Here is a 15,978-nt window from a genome sequence, read left to right as displayed (position 1 = left end):
GCACTGTCATGTTGTCGTGCTCTGGTGGACCGTCTTGGAGGTGATGAGACTGGCGTGATATTTGGAGTAGTCGTACCAGAATTGCTGCTTGTTTGCTGTTGGTGCATGCATCTGAGTGTTTCATTCAGGTTAGTGAGGGTGGCATTGAGTTCACGTGTAGCAGCATTTTGATTGTCTACTATTCGGAATAAACTTTCATTAATCTTTTGATTGTTTTGAAAAATGCTTATATAACTTTGCTGTTGTCTGTGCTGTTCTTCCATTATGCGCTGTAAGTTGCCCATGACCTGTGGAATGTCTGTACGCATGAGTTCCATGGTATTGCCTATTCTGGTTGTTTGCTCATTTTGTCTACTCAGATTTCTTGATATTCTTCTGAGGTGAGATGGTAGGCTTGCAAACATTTGTGTCTGCTTACGCAGACAATCTTCATTAGTGGCCTGCTGTCTAGCCCAAATAGTCCAAAACACCTGATCAGGGCCTTGTGTTCCTGGTGTTGTTGGGCTGTGTTGTGGTGGTGGTGTGCTTTGCTGTGGTGGTGTACTCACAGGTGCTGGGGGGCTCATTCCTTGCATTAATGGGTGCATTTCTAAGATGTTTGTCTCCTCCATGTCACTGTGTTGGTGTTGTTGCGGAGGGATGCTGTTCCCAGGACTCGAAGCTGAAATGATAAACAAATCTCCGTTAGCTAGCCATATGTTTGTGAAATGTTAAAAAAACACTACACATGGAACACATGTCATTCACTGTTGCTTTCAACTATTCTGGCTAGCAACATCATCACTCATTGCTTAAATACATACATATGCCTGTTTGAGGCAAATGTGTCTGGTTACTTAATTGTGAAAGCAAACACTTTAGTTTTATTGTAGCTCACACATACTCCACCATAAAAAAACATTGGAATACATAATGTGTTACCTTATAGCTTTGTTCAAACAAACATAGTAATGTTTTTATATGTATTTTTTGCAATGTTACCTCAAGCACACATGTGATTTTTGGAAAAACAACCTTACTTTTTGCAAACAATCCAACATGCTTTTTTGTTGCAGCATCTTATACCCAATGTCATACTGTATGGCTCAAGTGGACATACATATCTTTACTGGATGTGGACAAGGCCATTTAGTTTGGATTCCATTTCAGCTTTTATTTACTGCGGTAAGTATTTTACTTTTGGATGTGTTTTGACTTAATGCGGTTAGGACTGATTTTGATTATGTTCTGACATTTTTCACATATTTTTCAGTTTGATACTCACAATCAAGATGAGGGGAGTGTGGATGACGTCTTGGAGGTGTGTCCAAAATTTGGAGTGGGGGTACAGAACATACGGACGATAATCTTTATGGCGGGGTAGCCTGCTGTGTTTGTGCCGGGACATACGACCTTGCTTTCTTTTCGGGCACAGGTTTTTTGTGGTGATGTCTTACAGAAGTGCAACTTCTGCTGCTCCATACTTCTTTTGATGGACCTTTTAATGAAAGTGCAATTTTGTTATGCCCATTCCTTTACAAGCATACCCTATACTACAATGGACACTTTACCTGCTTCCGCAGCATCATCATCATCAGATGTGATAGGAGTTACTGGCCGACGAGGAGTGCTGCTTTTTTCAGACACTGTATAAAATAAATTATATTAAAAAATCATGCTATTGTGTATACATCCACCCATTATGTTTATAAACATTTATTCTTGTAGAAATGCTTGGTTTTTAATTAAAACAAACATAAGGACCAGAAAAAAAAACAATGACCAAAACACATATGCACTATGGCAACATCAACACAGGAAAACATGTACAGGACACTGACATAGGCCACAAGTTCAAGGAAAGGTTTAAAAAAAAAAAAAAAAACTTCATTTTGTATTGTAAGGAAAAATATTACAGATGCAATATCTAATTTGCTCTGTGATGTGGCACTCCAAAGACACATTACCACTGTATGAGCAAAAACAAAATGCAGCAATTTCTAAAAAAAAACACTGCAGTGTGGTGTCACGGTACAAATACAAGCAAAAAACAACAACAAAAAATATTGTTTTTTAAATTAAATAATTAACATTATCTAAAGATGACATTACACATATAAGTGGTTTCCAAACCACTTTCCAGTACTCCAGCCTCTAACATCACAACCACTTTTTAAAAAAAAAAAACCACATGGATCACTTAAATATAAAACATAGTCACAATTTTTTAATATAAAAAAACCAAAAGGAAAACATTATTGCAGGACAATTCAGAGACACACCAAGTCCAAACTACACATGCAAAAAATCTGCCTGAAAAACACATGAAAAACAAGTAAGATGTTACATTGACTTTTATATAAAACATTAACCAAAACAATGTATTTGCTGACACACACTTGAAGATGGGAGTAATATGCAACGTCACATGACACACATTACAAAAAAAAAAAATAATAATAAAAAAAAAAATGCAAATACACATGCTCACCATTCTTTCTGGGCCTATCTGAATCCCGGACGGGTTGCAGAGACAACTTCTGGAGGGATTACACTCCGCATGGGCTCCTCATACTCCAGATAACTTGCAATATAGGGCTGCCCACCACCGGTTTTCCGAGCCGACCTGGCCTCCTTGGCCATTTTGGACTTGACACGTCGCTTTATGTCATAGTACCGTTTGCGGCACGTGTCCTCCATCCGCTTGACCACCCCCTCACTATTGACAGCAGCAACTACTTTCGCCCACAACACCGTCTTCCTCCGTGTTGGCACCTTGGTGGACTCAGGGCCAAATAGCTGCCTCTGATACTTCATCAGCTCACGCACCAATGCCACATTTTCAGCAAAACTAAACTTAACATTCCGCCCAGTCTTAGTAGTGGTGCGTGGCTGCGGAGCACTCTGTCTGTCACTATCACTTGAGGCTGCTGCAGCAACCTCACCCACCTCCTCCACCTCACTAACCTCACTAACACTCACCTCCTCCACCTGACCAACCTCCTCCCCCTCACTCACACCCTCCACCTCTGAGTCACACATAATTGTGTATCTAAACAGTTAACACAGGGAAAAAAAAGACAAACAACACACTCCTCCACTACCACTACACAACTCACTCACACACACACACACACACACACACACACACACACACACACACACACACACTGACAAGGGACTATAAAGAAAAATAACTTGGACTAAAAATCAGACAAACCACAAAATACAAGACAACAAGAATGACAAGACAACTTTCAAACACAATACCACACTCAGAAATCACTACCACCACTCCTCTTCAAACCACAAATTCACCTACCTCCACAGCACAACCTCCCTCCTCCTCACCACTAACTAAACCCACGAGGTGCGGTTTGGGGCGTATTTATATGGTTGCGCACAGACACTCCTACCATCTGAAACACAACCAATCACGAACCGGGATGAAAATCGAAACTGAAAGTGAAAATGCGGCCGCGGGAAAAAACAAACCCTGCCGCGTTTAACTTAGGAAAAAAAACAGCAAATACAACAAAAACACGTACGCAAACGACAATGACGGCCGTAAATGTGCCAAAAAAAAACGACTGGCATCGACATCGGAAAACACGAAAAAACAATAAAGTCGACTGCTTTGTAACTTTGCGTATATGGGGGGTCATTCCGAGTTGTTCGCTCGTTAAAAATCTTCGCATCGCAGCGATTTTCCGCTTAATGCGCATGCGCAATGTCCGCACTGCGACTGCGCCAAGTAAATTTGCTATGCAGTTAGGAATTTTACTCACGGCTTTTTCATCGTTCTGGCGATCGTAATGTGATTGACAGGAAATGGGTGTTACTGGGCGGAAACAGGCCGTTTTATGGGCGTGTGGGAAAAAACGCTACCGTTTCCGGAAAAAACGCGGGAGTGGCTGGAGAAACGGGGGAGTGTCTGGGCGAACGCTGGGTGTGTTTGTGACGTCAAACCAGGAACGACAAGCACTGAACTGATCGCAGATGCCGAGTAAGTCTGGAGCTACTCAGAAACTGCTACGAGGTGTGTAATCGCAATATTGCGATTACATCGTACGCTATTTTAAGATGCTAAGATTCACTCCCAGTAGGCGGCGGCTTAGCATGATCAAATCTGCTAAAATCCGCTTGCGAGCGAACAACTCGGAATGACCCCCCATGGATTCAAAAAGTTGCATGAAAATGCACCCGATACAAAACGAGTTTAAACACTACACAAACCGACTCAAACACGAATATTAGTAAATATTGCCCACAGACTGGAAAAATTATTAGATGGTGAGTAAGTTGTGAACGGATTTACAACTGACCCGCATTTGCAAAAGGTAAGTGGCTCTTGGCTTTGGCAGCAAAAAGGTAATTACTGTTTTAGTAAGGTCAGTTTCTCTAGAGTGGAGAGGATGAAAATTAGACTGAATTGGGTCAAGCAGTGTGAGCAAAGAAAGGTGATAAGGTGGTTGTAGACAATCTGCTCATGGATCTTTGATGCAAAGAGGGAGGAGAAAGATGAGTATATAATTAGGGAGAGTAGAACAAATTCAATGTTGGAATCTTGGCACTGCGATGATGACAATAAAACTGTTCAAACTAAAATTATTATGAAGTCTAACTGTTCTTTTAATTCAAATGAATTCTTCCAAATACAGGAACCACATAAGATTGCATACTCACCAGAATAAGATTTTTCTTGAAGGGTATCTTGCTCCATCTTCAAAATATCTCACTCCTTTTATTTCTTCCTTACGCGATAGTAGCAGTGAAACTCCTGCAAAGAAAAGTGAATGGGGCAGTGGGGTTGATTCAGAGTTGCAAACAAAATCCAACACAGTCTTTTGGCGGTCGCCATCCAGCGACTTTATACATCTAAGCAGTCTAATGTGCAAGGATTGAGACTCCCACTTTAGTGCCCATTTTGCATGTACTAGTGCCCACCTCCCAGGTTCTGCCCAGGAGTGCCCATCACTATTCTGCCAGTTTTCTGATACCATTAGTCCTGATCGCAAGAGCACCTTTGTGTGTAATTCCTGTGTTGTGCTGGGTTTTCAGAAAAAAGTTGCAAATAATCGCTCAAATACATGAACATTGGCATTGCATGCAGATTGCACATGACTCAGAAACAGGCTCAGTGACAGAGGAATAGGATGTGTCGGAATCATATGTTCCCAAGAGATAGATTCTCTGATATGCTCTTCTGTCTTCTTCTTCTGAAGAAAATACCCAAGAAGAAAAAGTAACAGGAGTAAGATATCTTGAAGATGGAGTTTGATACCCTTCAAGAAACTGAGGTCTGACAAACAGACCCTCTCAATGCATCAGCTCCCGGGCAAGTCTGCCATGCCGAGCATCTTTTTCTGCATCTTACTGTGCATCTTATTTACAGAAATAAAACAGCTGGAAATGATAAGAGTACTTTGCTAACTTACACTGATCAATTTGAAGAGCAACATGTGTACATCTGGGTGTGAATGAGTTGAGTCTGTATACAAAGTGCTATAAAGCATCAGCTGCACCTTTTTCTGATGCCAAGTTTCATTGTGCTTCATCTGTGACTTTGGGGTCTATTCGTGAAGCAGTGAAAAGAGTGTAAAAGTGAGCCAGTGGAGAAGTTGCCCATGGCAACCATTTAGATACTCCATACAATTGTATAGTATGCAAATTATAAATGTTACTTCAATGCTGATTGGTTCCCATGGGAAACTTCTCCACTGGCTCACTTCTCCACACTTTTCACTGCTTCATGAATAAACCCCTTTGTATTTTAAACTAATATCTGTATGTGAAAGTCGCAGCCCAGGATCTCGAGTACACAGAACTAAGATGGGAACTTTAAAGAAAAAGATGGTACCCTATGCCACTCATTCGCACTGGTTGCCGAGTGAAGGTGGGTGTATGTGACATACCTTTAAATGCATTTTTGTTTGAATAGGTAAAAATATATTGCATGTAAATAAGATTATATGTACCAGTGGTTATGTTTTCTCTTTAAGATGACTTATTATATGACTGTAACGGTTTTTGTATTTTACAATCCGTGCTAAATACAGTAATTGGGCAAAAAAATATATTTTTTTAATAACTACAGAACTGAAGTGCTTGGGTTTGTCTTTCGTTAAAATTGGTAATGAAATAGTAAAGTATTATACTGTAGTTGTTTGTGAAAACTATGGCCTGCAAAGCTTTATTGGTTTTATGAGAAAGAAAAGAAAAAGATGATGGGTAGAAGCAGGACCGCCATCAGGGGGGTGCTGGGGGCACAGCTGTCCCGGGCCCAGAGGAGAGCCCATGATGCTCATGCAGCTGCACCCCCCCCCCCCCCCCGCCATTCCGCGGTTATCCCCGCTGTTCTGCCGCTGTCCTCCGACCCTCCAGCAGCTCTGTATTGAAAACTTCCCTCCCAAAATGGCCACCACCACAGAGGAGACAGTTATTCAAGATACTAGAGGAGCCCTCTAGTATCTTGAATAACTGTCTCCTTTGAGGCGGTGGCCATTTTGGGAGGGATGTTTTTAATACAGCTGCAGGAGGGGTGTAGTACGGGTGACCGGCGGTCTCCTGACCGCCGGTCACCTTACCGACTCCGGGATCCCGGCAGCATACCGACGCCGGGATCCCGGCGGGGAGGGGCTCGCTGCGCTCACCACGCTGCGGGCTCGGTGGCAACCTGCGGTCGCCACGGGTTGTATTCCCACTCTATGGGTGTCGTGGACACCCACGAGTGGAAATAGTCCCTGTTGGTCGGCATGCCGACCATCGGGATAGTGAGCCATCGGGCTCACGGAGGAGGTCATGTGACTGTCGGTCAGCCGACCGGCGGTCACATGACTACCACCCCTGCAGGAGGACGGAGGAGAGCAGCAGAGCAGCGGGGATGGAGACGGGCAAGCAGCAGCAGCATCCTGGGCCCTCCCGACAGCGGCACATGTATTATGTGTGCATGCATTTGTGTGTTTATAATACACACACACACACACACACACACACACACACACACACACACAAGGGTGGGGCTGCCTATTTTGTCAGTCCCGGGCCCCGCAATTTCTGATGGCAGCCCTGGGTAGAAGTGATAATGGCAGTATGATAAGCTGCATAGTACTTTTCATTTTAACTAGATCTCTGGTGGCTAAAATAGCCTTTACCGCCAGATGGCAAAGGAGGCAATGCCCCAGGTCCGTCTTTCTTAGTTGGCACCTGGAACCAGTATTTCTACCAAAAGGGGGTTATTTTAAGTGCTTCATGGCTCAAACACCGTGCTGAAATAAGCTGTGCTGTCCAGAAAACTCTGTTTCAGCTAATTACCTTGGCTCAGCCATCGCCTGAAAGACATGCTCCCTGAAAGGGGAGGAGCCTTGTGCATCACATGAGCTGTGTGGTGTCTGGGATACGTGAAGTTAAATACCATTTCCTCCATGCTTGAGGTATATTTATATTCGGCATTCCCTTGCGGAGGTAACACTTACTGAAGCCGATTAATCAGAGCAATTGGTCAACTGATGCATGGATTGCTCTTATAACAATTAATAAGTTTCCTTTTTTCCTCTTAATTGAGAGAAATGTAAACACAAAATTATTCTGGATGAACATATTGATTGTGCCAAATAAAGGGTTCGGTATGTGTTACCGCCACACGGGATGCCAAATGTCAGTATACCGACATCGGCATCTCGAGCAGTTGAATGCCGGCAGGGGGGCTAGCGCTCGCTGCACTTGCCATGCTGTGGGCTTGCCACAGATTCTATTCTCCCTCTATGGGTGTCATGGACACCCATAGTGGGGGAATCACCTACCTCGCAGGTACACTGGAGGCGGTATGGTGCCCCCGTCGGGATCCCGGCGTCGGCATTGTGACAGCTGGGATCATGATGAGGAGTATGCTAACTGCATACCGATTAATCAAATGATGTTGCTTACATAGTCTGCAGCAAAAGTCTCCAGTGATAAAGAAGACTCACTTTGATGATGTATTTATTATTCATTCCACAACAGACAGTATTGCAAATTCACTTTATGTCACCACAACCAAAAGGAATAGATGAAATTGTAATTTTCTACAACTGTAATTTAATGATATTCAGTTTAATACTGTTCAGCCCAGGTTTAAAACATATTTGTAAATAAAGTACATTTTATTGTTTTTGTTACAGGTTCAAAGTATCTATATTCTGTGCTATTAAAGAATAATTTATTAATTAGTGGCAAAAAAACCAGTACACTTTAAAAGTGTTAACAAAAATCATATGCATTGCAAACATTAATATTCTGGCAGCTGGGTTTTGCATGATCAAGCAAATGAATGTCATATATGTTCTATTTTATTTCCTTGGTAAATGGATTAGGTTGTGCTCAGTGTAGTGGAGATGGAACAGAAAGAACACAGTGTGAACAGGCACATTAAAATCAGAACAACTAGCTTTGATCTCCTTTCTGAGAATTAAGCAAAGAGCATTGTGACATTTTATAAGAAGGCACAATGCTTTAAAGAGAACAGTACGGTAACATACTGTATCTTATAAAACATACTAAACGACACTTGACTATTCATTCTGTTGACAATGTTCCCGGCAAACTTAAATATGATCCGCTATCACTGACTATATAATTTTTTGGCCGCATTGTGACAAAGAAACAGAACTGGCACACTGACATGAATACTCACTGACGTCTTTTCACACTTATAGACACACAAAATATGTAATCATACTGATGCATATAGCATGTTTACATTCATTACAATAATGAAGTATCTTATACATTTCTATTAGATAATTAGGGGGTATCTAATTACCTGCGATAGTGCTGTGGACACGAAAAATGGGTGTTTTTAAAAAAAAAATTGACTCCCTATGAACCTGTTTTTTGCGCAAAAATACATAGGTCTCACAAAATGCAGCAGACCTATGTATTATCCTAGCACTTATCGCATGCTAAGGGCATTTATTGCTAGTTTAATACTAAACAAATAAACCTCCTTCACACCCTCTGTCTCACCTTGGGTAACAATTTACTGTCTAACTCTTCATGAGACTCTATTCTACACTGTGGCTGTACTGGACATGTAATCTACCATACATTGCAATATTAGGACCTGTTTACTGCCACACCTGTGACACCTCACCAGAGATAAGAGAAGTGGATGGAGTGGTATAGTTAACTATAAATTGGACTGGAGTGGAGCAAAGCATTATGGAAATTAGAATCCACACAACTAGAAGACAACCCTGCAGGTCCTGAAACATAAATACGGTATTCTACTGTATTAAATATAAAATACTTTTACTGACATACAAGGCTATTAACCAAACTGCACCAACATACATTTTTACTCATTGCAAAATATCTCCCTACCCGACCTTTCCTCTCTGCAGAAGATCTGCGTTTGTCATCCACACGTATTACTTGTTCCCACTCAAAATTACAGGAATTTATGCACGCTTCACCCACTCTGTGGAATGCCCACCCACACACTATAAAACTCACCTCTATTCTGCAAACCTTTAAACGTTCCCTGAAAACTCACCTCTTCAGACAAGCCTATCAAATTCTAGACCCACCCACATAACCCTCAATGCTTCCCTATCTAATTACATCCTCTCTATACAGTCCACATAAGTAACATCACATATTTTGTCTTTCTTTACTCTCACACCCTCCTTACCAGGGGATTCAGAACATCTATAGGTTAGGGGAGGGGGGAGGGGGGCAGGAAAGATCCTATTTTTAGTGCCCCTGGGGGCGGAGCCACCAGGGAGGAGGAGGCAGTACTACTGGAACAAAAAGGAGGCAGCGTAGTGGGGAGGATATATCTCTCTGCAAACCCCCACCACCACACATCGACTCCCGCACCCACACATAACCCCCTGCCCGTGTCACTGCACTGTGGGGAGAGGGGTTAGGTTTAGCCACCCCCCCAGCCACTGGCAAATGAATCCAAACCCTGTCAGAGGGAGAGAGAGAAAGACAGGGTTGCAAAAGAGTCAGGGAAAGAAAGACAGAGATACAGAGAGAGAGAGAGAGAGAGTGAGAGAGAGAGAGAAGAGTGGGAGAGAGAAAGAGGGTGTCAGGGAGAAAGACACAGTGCCAGGGAGAGAGAGACATTACCTGAACAGCACAGCTACAGGTCTCTCATGGGAGTGGGGCTTCCCAGCATTAGGCCAAGCCCCCTAAACAGCAGTGCTCTGATGCTGGGGGAGCAGAATGGAGGGGCTGTAGAGCCACATATTGCTGCCACTGCTCAGTCCCTGCATTGCACGGAGGTTGTGATGTGCGGTCTTTCAACTGACCGCACATTGCTCCTCCTGCACATTGGCAGCAGCGCCTCTCATGTTTGGGGGAGGCGAGCTGCCCCCTTGCCCAGGGCCGGCTCCAGGCCTACTAGCACCCTTAACGAGAAAATTTAAAAGCACCCACCCCTCCCTATTAGCGCCGAAGGCACTCGCGTTCCTGGAAAAGTGGGCTTGGCCTCCTGGAAAAGTGGGCGTGGCCTCGTAACTTCATATCATCAAACTATAAATAAATATATTTTCACACCCCCTCTACGCCCACAATTAGCAGCCTTACACATAGCAGCCACAGTAGTATTCCTTACACACAATGGTGGTCATTCCGAGTTGATCGCTCGCTGCCGTTTTTCGTAGCGCAGCGATCAAGTGAAAAAACTGCAATTCTGCACATGCGCATGGTACGCAGCGCGCATGCGCTAAGTACTTTCACACAAAACTTTGTAGTTTTATCCAAGCTCGAGCAACGTTTTTCAGTCGCTCGAGTGTTCGTAGTATGATTGACAGGAAGTGGGTGTTTCTGGGCGGCAACTCTGCGTTTTCAGGGAGTGTGCTAAAAACGCAGGCGTGCCAGGTAAAAACACAGGAGTGGCTGGAGAAACGGGGGAGTGGCTGGCCGAACGCAGGGCGTGTTTGTGACGTCAAACCAGGAACTAAACAGACTGCAGTCATCGCAAGATAGGAGTAGGTCTGGAGCTACTCAGAAACGGCATGAAATTTTTTAGTAGCAATTCTGCAAATCTTTCGTTCGCACTTCTGCTAACCTAAAATACACTCCCAGAGGGCGGCGGCCTAACGTGTGCAATGCTGCTAAAAGCAGCTAGCGAGCGATCAACTCGGAATGAGGGCCCAAGTCTCCAGTATAGTGTCAGATACACATAATGTGCAGTGCCAGATAGACATGATATGCCCCTCAGCAGTGCCAGCTACACATGACATGCCCCGCAGCAGTGCCAGCTACACATGACATGCCACGCAGCAGTGTCAGCTACACATGACATGCCCCCCAGCAGTGCCAGCTACACATGACATGACCCCAGCAGTGCCAGCTACAAACATTATGCCCCCCAGCAGTGCCAGCTACACATGATAGTGTTCACTTTTTAGGGCAGGGTGCTGATCACAGGGAGGGTACATTTTTAAGTTAGGAGGGCAAAGTGATGTACATACTGTAATGCTTGTTGTCCCCATACCTACAAAAATTTAGGGGCGTTGCTTCGTGGGGAAGGTGCGTAGCCACATAATAGTGCCAATTCACATTACACCACACAGTAGTGCAGCTAATACACATTGCACCAGGTAGAACCTCCTATACACTTTACGCCAGGCACAGCACGTTAGACACTTTGCGCCAGGCACACCACGTTAGACACAGCACTGAGACACATTGCGTCAGGTAGAGCACTGAGACACATTGCGCCAGGTAGAGCACTGAGACACATTGCACCAGATAGGGCACTGAGACACATTGCGCCAGGTAGAGCACTGAGACACATTGCACTAGGTAGAGCACTGAGATACATTGCCTAGCCACAGATGCCTAGCGGGAACACTACATGATATGCTCCCCAGCCATGCCAGCTACTCATGACATGCCCCCCAGCAGTACCAGCTACACGTGACATGCCCCCCAGCAGTGCCAGCTACACGTGACATGCCCCCCAGCAGTGCCAGCTACACGTGACATGCCCCCCAGCAGTGCCAACTACATGTGACATGCCCCCCAGCAGTGCCAGCTACATGTGACAAGCCCCCCAGCAGTGCCAGCTACACGTGATATGCCCCCCAGCAGTGCCAGATACATAAATGGCCACACAGTGCCAGATATGCCCCCACAGTGCCAGATACATAAATGCCCCCACAGTGCAGATATGCATCCACAGTGCCAGATACATAAATGCCCCCACAGTGCCAGATACATAAATGCCCCCAGTGCCAGATACATAAATGCCCCCACAGTGCCAGATACATAAATGCCCCCAGTGTTAGATATGCCTCCACAGTGCCAGATACATAAATGCCCCCACAGTGCCAGATACATAAATGCCCCCCACAGTGCCAGATACATAAATGCCCCCACAGTGCCAGATATGCCCCCACAGTGCCAGATATGCCCCCACAGTGCCTGATACACAAATGCCCCCACAGTGCCAGATATGCCCCACAGTGCCAGATACATAAATGCCCCACAGTGCCAGATATGTCCCCACAGTGCCAGATACATAAATGCCCACACAGCTCCAGATACATAAATGCCCCCAACAGTGCCAGATACATAAATGCCCACACAGTGCCAGATATGTCCCCACAGTGCAAGATACATAAGTGCCTCCACAGTGCCAGATACATAAATGCCCCCAACAGTGCCAGATACATAAATGCCCACACAGTGCCAGATATGTCCCCACAGTGTCAGATACATAAATGCCCCCACAGTGCCAGATACATAAATGCCCACACAGTGCCAGATATGTCCCCACAGTGCCTGATACATAAATGCCCCCACAGTGCCAGATACATAAATGCCCACAAAGTGCCAGATATGCCCCCACAGTGCCAGATACATAAATGCCCCCACAGTGCCAGATACATATATGCCCCACATAGTGCCAGATACATATATGCCCCACACAGTGCCAGATATGCCCCTAATGCCAGATACACTTGTCCCCACAGTGCCTGATATGCCCCCAATGCCAGATACATATGTCCCCATAGTGCCAGATATGCCCCCAGTGCCAGACATGTCCCCAGTGCCAGATATCTCCCCCACCTGCCCCCGTGCTGCTCCCCGCGCTTCTGTTGCTGAGTCTGCTGCTGCTCTATAGCTGAGGGCGGGGAGGAGAGTGCAGCGTGTACCTCTCCTAGCCCTCAATCTCCGGCGACCGCGGCGGTGTACAGCCTCAACTAGGCACCGGTCCGCAAGCCAATCAAAGCATGCGGTCCGGCAGCCAATCAGGAGCCTCAGCTGCCGGACCACAAGCTCTGGTTGACTCATGGGCCGGCACCGGTTAGCGGGGAGGGTGGTTTACACAGGGGCCAGGCTTTGCATGTAGTGCATGTCTCTGCTGTTGCTGTAGGGACGGCTCCAATATGGCGGCCAGAGATAGCGGCGGCCATAAAGTGCGGCGCCCTGTGCGGCCGCTCTATTGGAACATGCCTGGAGCCCTCCCCGTTCCGACGCCTCTGCTCCTGATCCTTGGCCAACATTGCTGGCCACATCATACAACCCATTAAGAATTTAGCAATCTGGTGGACCATTATGCAATAGGTAGCATCTATCCTTGTGTATCTATGCCTATTTCCCTATAGATTGTAAGCTTGTGAGCAGGGCCTTCCTACCTCTATGTCTGTCTGTTTTTTACCCAGTTTTGTTCTATTACTGTTGTTCTAATTGTAAAGATCAACGGAATATGCTGCACTATGGCCCTCATTCCGAGTTGTTCACAGCGGATCATCGCATCGCAAACGGCAGAAAACCCACAAACTGCGCATGCGCAAAAGCGGAAATACGCATGCGCAAGCATAGCGATACGACACTTGTGCAGAATTACTACAAAGAAAACTGCTCGTAATACACAAATGAAAACGGGGAGTGACGGAGGCGTGGCAGAGGCACGGCTTCGCAATCCTACGACATGGGTGTGAAAGTGGGCGGCTAGTGTGGGAGTATGCATCCAGCAGTAGGCGTGTATTTGGCAAAAATGCGCCTCCTATGTTAAAAGTACATAACAAATTTTCGCTATCTTCACGCAGCAGAAGAGTGAGTCTGCAGCTACTCAGCACTTGCGAAGTACTGTTACAAGTGTGTGTGCTCTAATTAGCAATTAATTAGCAACTGAATTCACCTGTTGAGCATTTACTTGCAAAACACTGCTCTTACAAAATAATACAAGCAGCAATTATATGACCACTTCATATTTGTTTTGTTAGCACAAACAAATCTGACACACTCACAAATAATACACTGTATTTTTTGAACCAATAAAAATTAACTGATGTTAAATGCATGTTTAAATTATTTGTTTTATAATCTCAAATGTGACTAAACTAACTAATAAACTACATCAGCTAAATCTTCGCAACATAGACATATTCCTTTGTACATACCAAATAACATGAGCACCATAATGCAGCCTACATTTAATGTGACTTATTTAAAAAAATATATATATATATTTTAAAAATCTGTCCATATCTAATACCATGGCATGTTGCCCCTAGTAACCCAAGTTTTTTTTTGGTTATTTTTTTTTTTATATGTTAATTTAAGTATTGTGCAAGGCATACAGATTTAAAATTACACTATGCAATGTTTGTCTTAATATTCTGATTGTTCCCTTGTTCCACAAATGTCAATATGCCATGTTCAAGTTTACAGGGCACAGTTTTCATGAGTGCATAACCTTTAATAAAACACACAAACTATTGTAAAGTAATTTTTTTTTACTTCAAATTAAGTTCAAAATCAACACAACATGGCTACAAATGAGCATCACATACAGAGATGGACATAGCAGCAAGCAGATGGCATTGGGCAAATGCACATATCAGAACCCAGTACTATGGTAACCCCTTATTCTGCCAGAATTTGTTTTTTTCAATTAAGTGAACCCCCAGCCAGACTAAACTTTTAGGGGAACTGAGGTAGATTTTCGGAACAAACACACAAACACAAACATACACAGCACGCTAGGAAGAGGAAGATGGCTCAGGTGTAGGCACAAATAACTCACAGGCTACAATTTAAAGAAAACATTTCACTTTGAGGGAGTTCTACATTCTGGCCACACAAGCCAAAATAAAAAAATACATCGAGGCAACATGTAAAACATGGGTGCTGCCCATCTGGAGAGACATCACTTTCTCTTTTTTCCCCCCGCTTGATGATGTTCTTCTTGGCTTGGTCTGCGGAGCGACCTTCGAGGGCCCTGCCCAGTGGGATGTTCTTCCTGGGCAGGGGGAGGGGAGGGAGCCGATGTGGCTGGCTCTCTGCCACTGTGGGCAAGGGAGACAGCGATGTCCTGGAGCCCTTGCCGAATGGAATTGGCAAGTTCATGGAAGGAGGAGGCGAGTTGATCTTGTCCCTGCCTGATCTCTGCCAGACCTTGGCAGAGTTGAGCTACACCTTGCTCCACACTGGTTCTGTGCTCAGTGAGCCGGACAGGTATCTGGCTTACCTCCCGGAGCATCCTGTCCTGAAAAGCATTCAGGCTCTCACCATACCTGGCTATTTCAGTCAGGATTTCCGGGATAGCAGAGGGTTGGGCAGGGCCGGTGCAAGGCTTCTCAACATCCTAGGCAAAATTTCAGACTGCTGCCCCCCCCCAAACCACACATCGAGTCTTAATACATACAGGAAATATGGTAAAACCCAGAAAACAGGTTTTATCGCATTTTACTGTTAGTACATCCCATCCAGCTGACTCTTGGTGGGAACTTCAGGACAGATTACTGCTGTAATGCTGTAGGCATTCTACCCAGGGTGCACGAAAACTGCTAGACCAGGGCTGGATTAAGCCTTCAGGGGGCCTATATATTTATCTATGCAGTGGTCGAAGTGGAAATTTTGAAGTGGGTGTATAGAAAAGTAAAGGTTGCAATTATGTGCATGCCTATGGTGCGCTCGCTCCGGAAAAGGGGGAGAGGCCACTCAAAAGGGGGCATGTCCTTCAGTGTAGTATCCCTTATACTATCTAGTACTGGT

Source organism: Pseudophryne corroboree, chromosome 6 (genome assembly GCF_028390025.1).
Source record: "Pseudophryne corroboree isolate aPseCor3 chromosome 6, aPseCor3.hap2, whole genome shotgun sequence".
In the NCBI taxonomy this organism is placed as follows: domain Eukaryota; kingdom Metazoa; phylum Chordata; class Amphibia; order Anura; family Myobatrachidae; genus Pseudophryne; species Pseudophryne corroboree.
The sequence above is the reverse complement of the archived record's forward strand: the minus strand, read 5'-3'. Positions refer to the sequence as shown.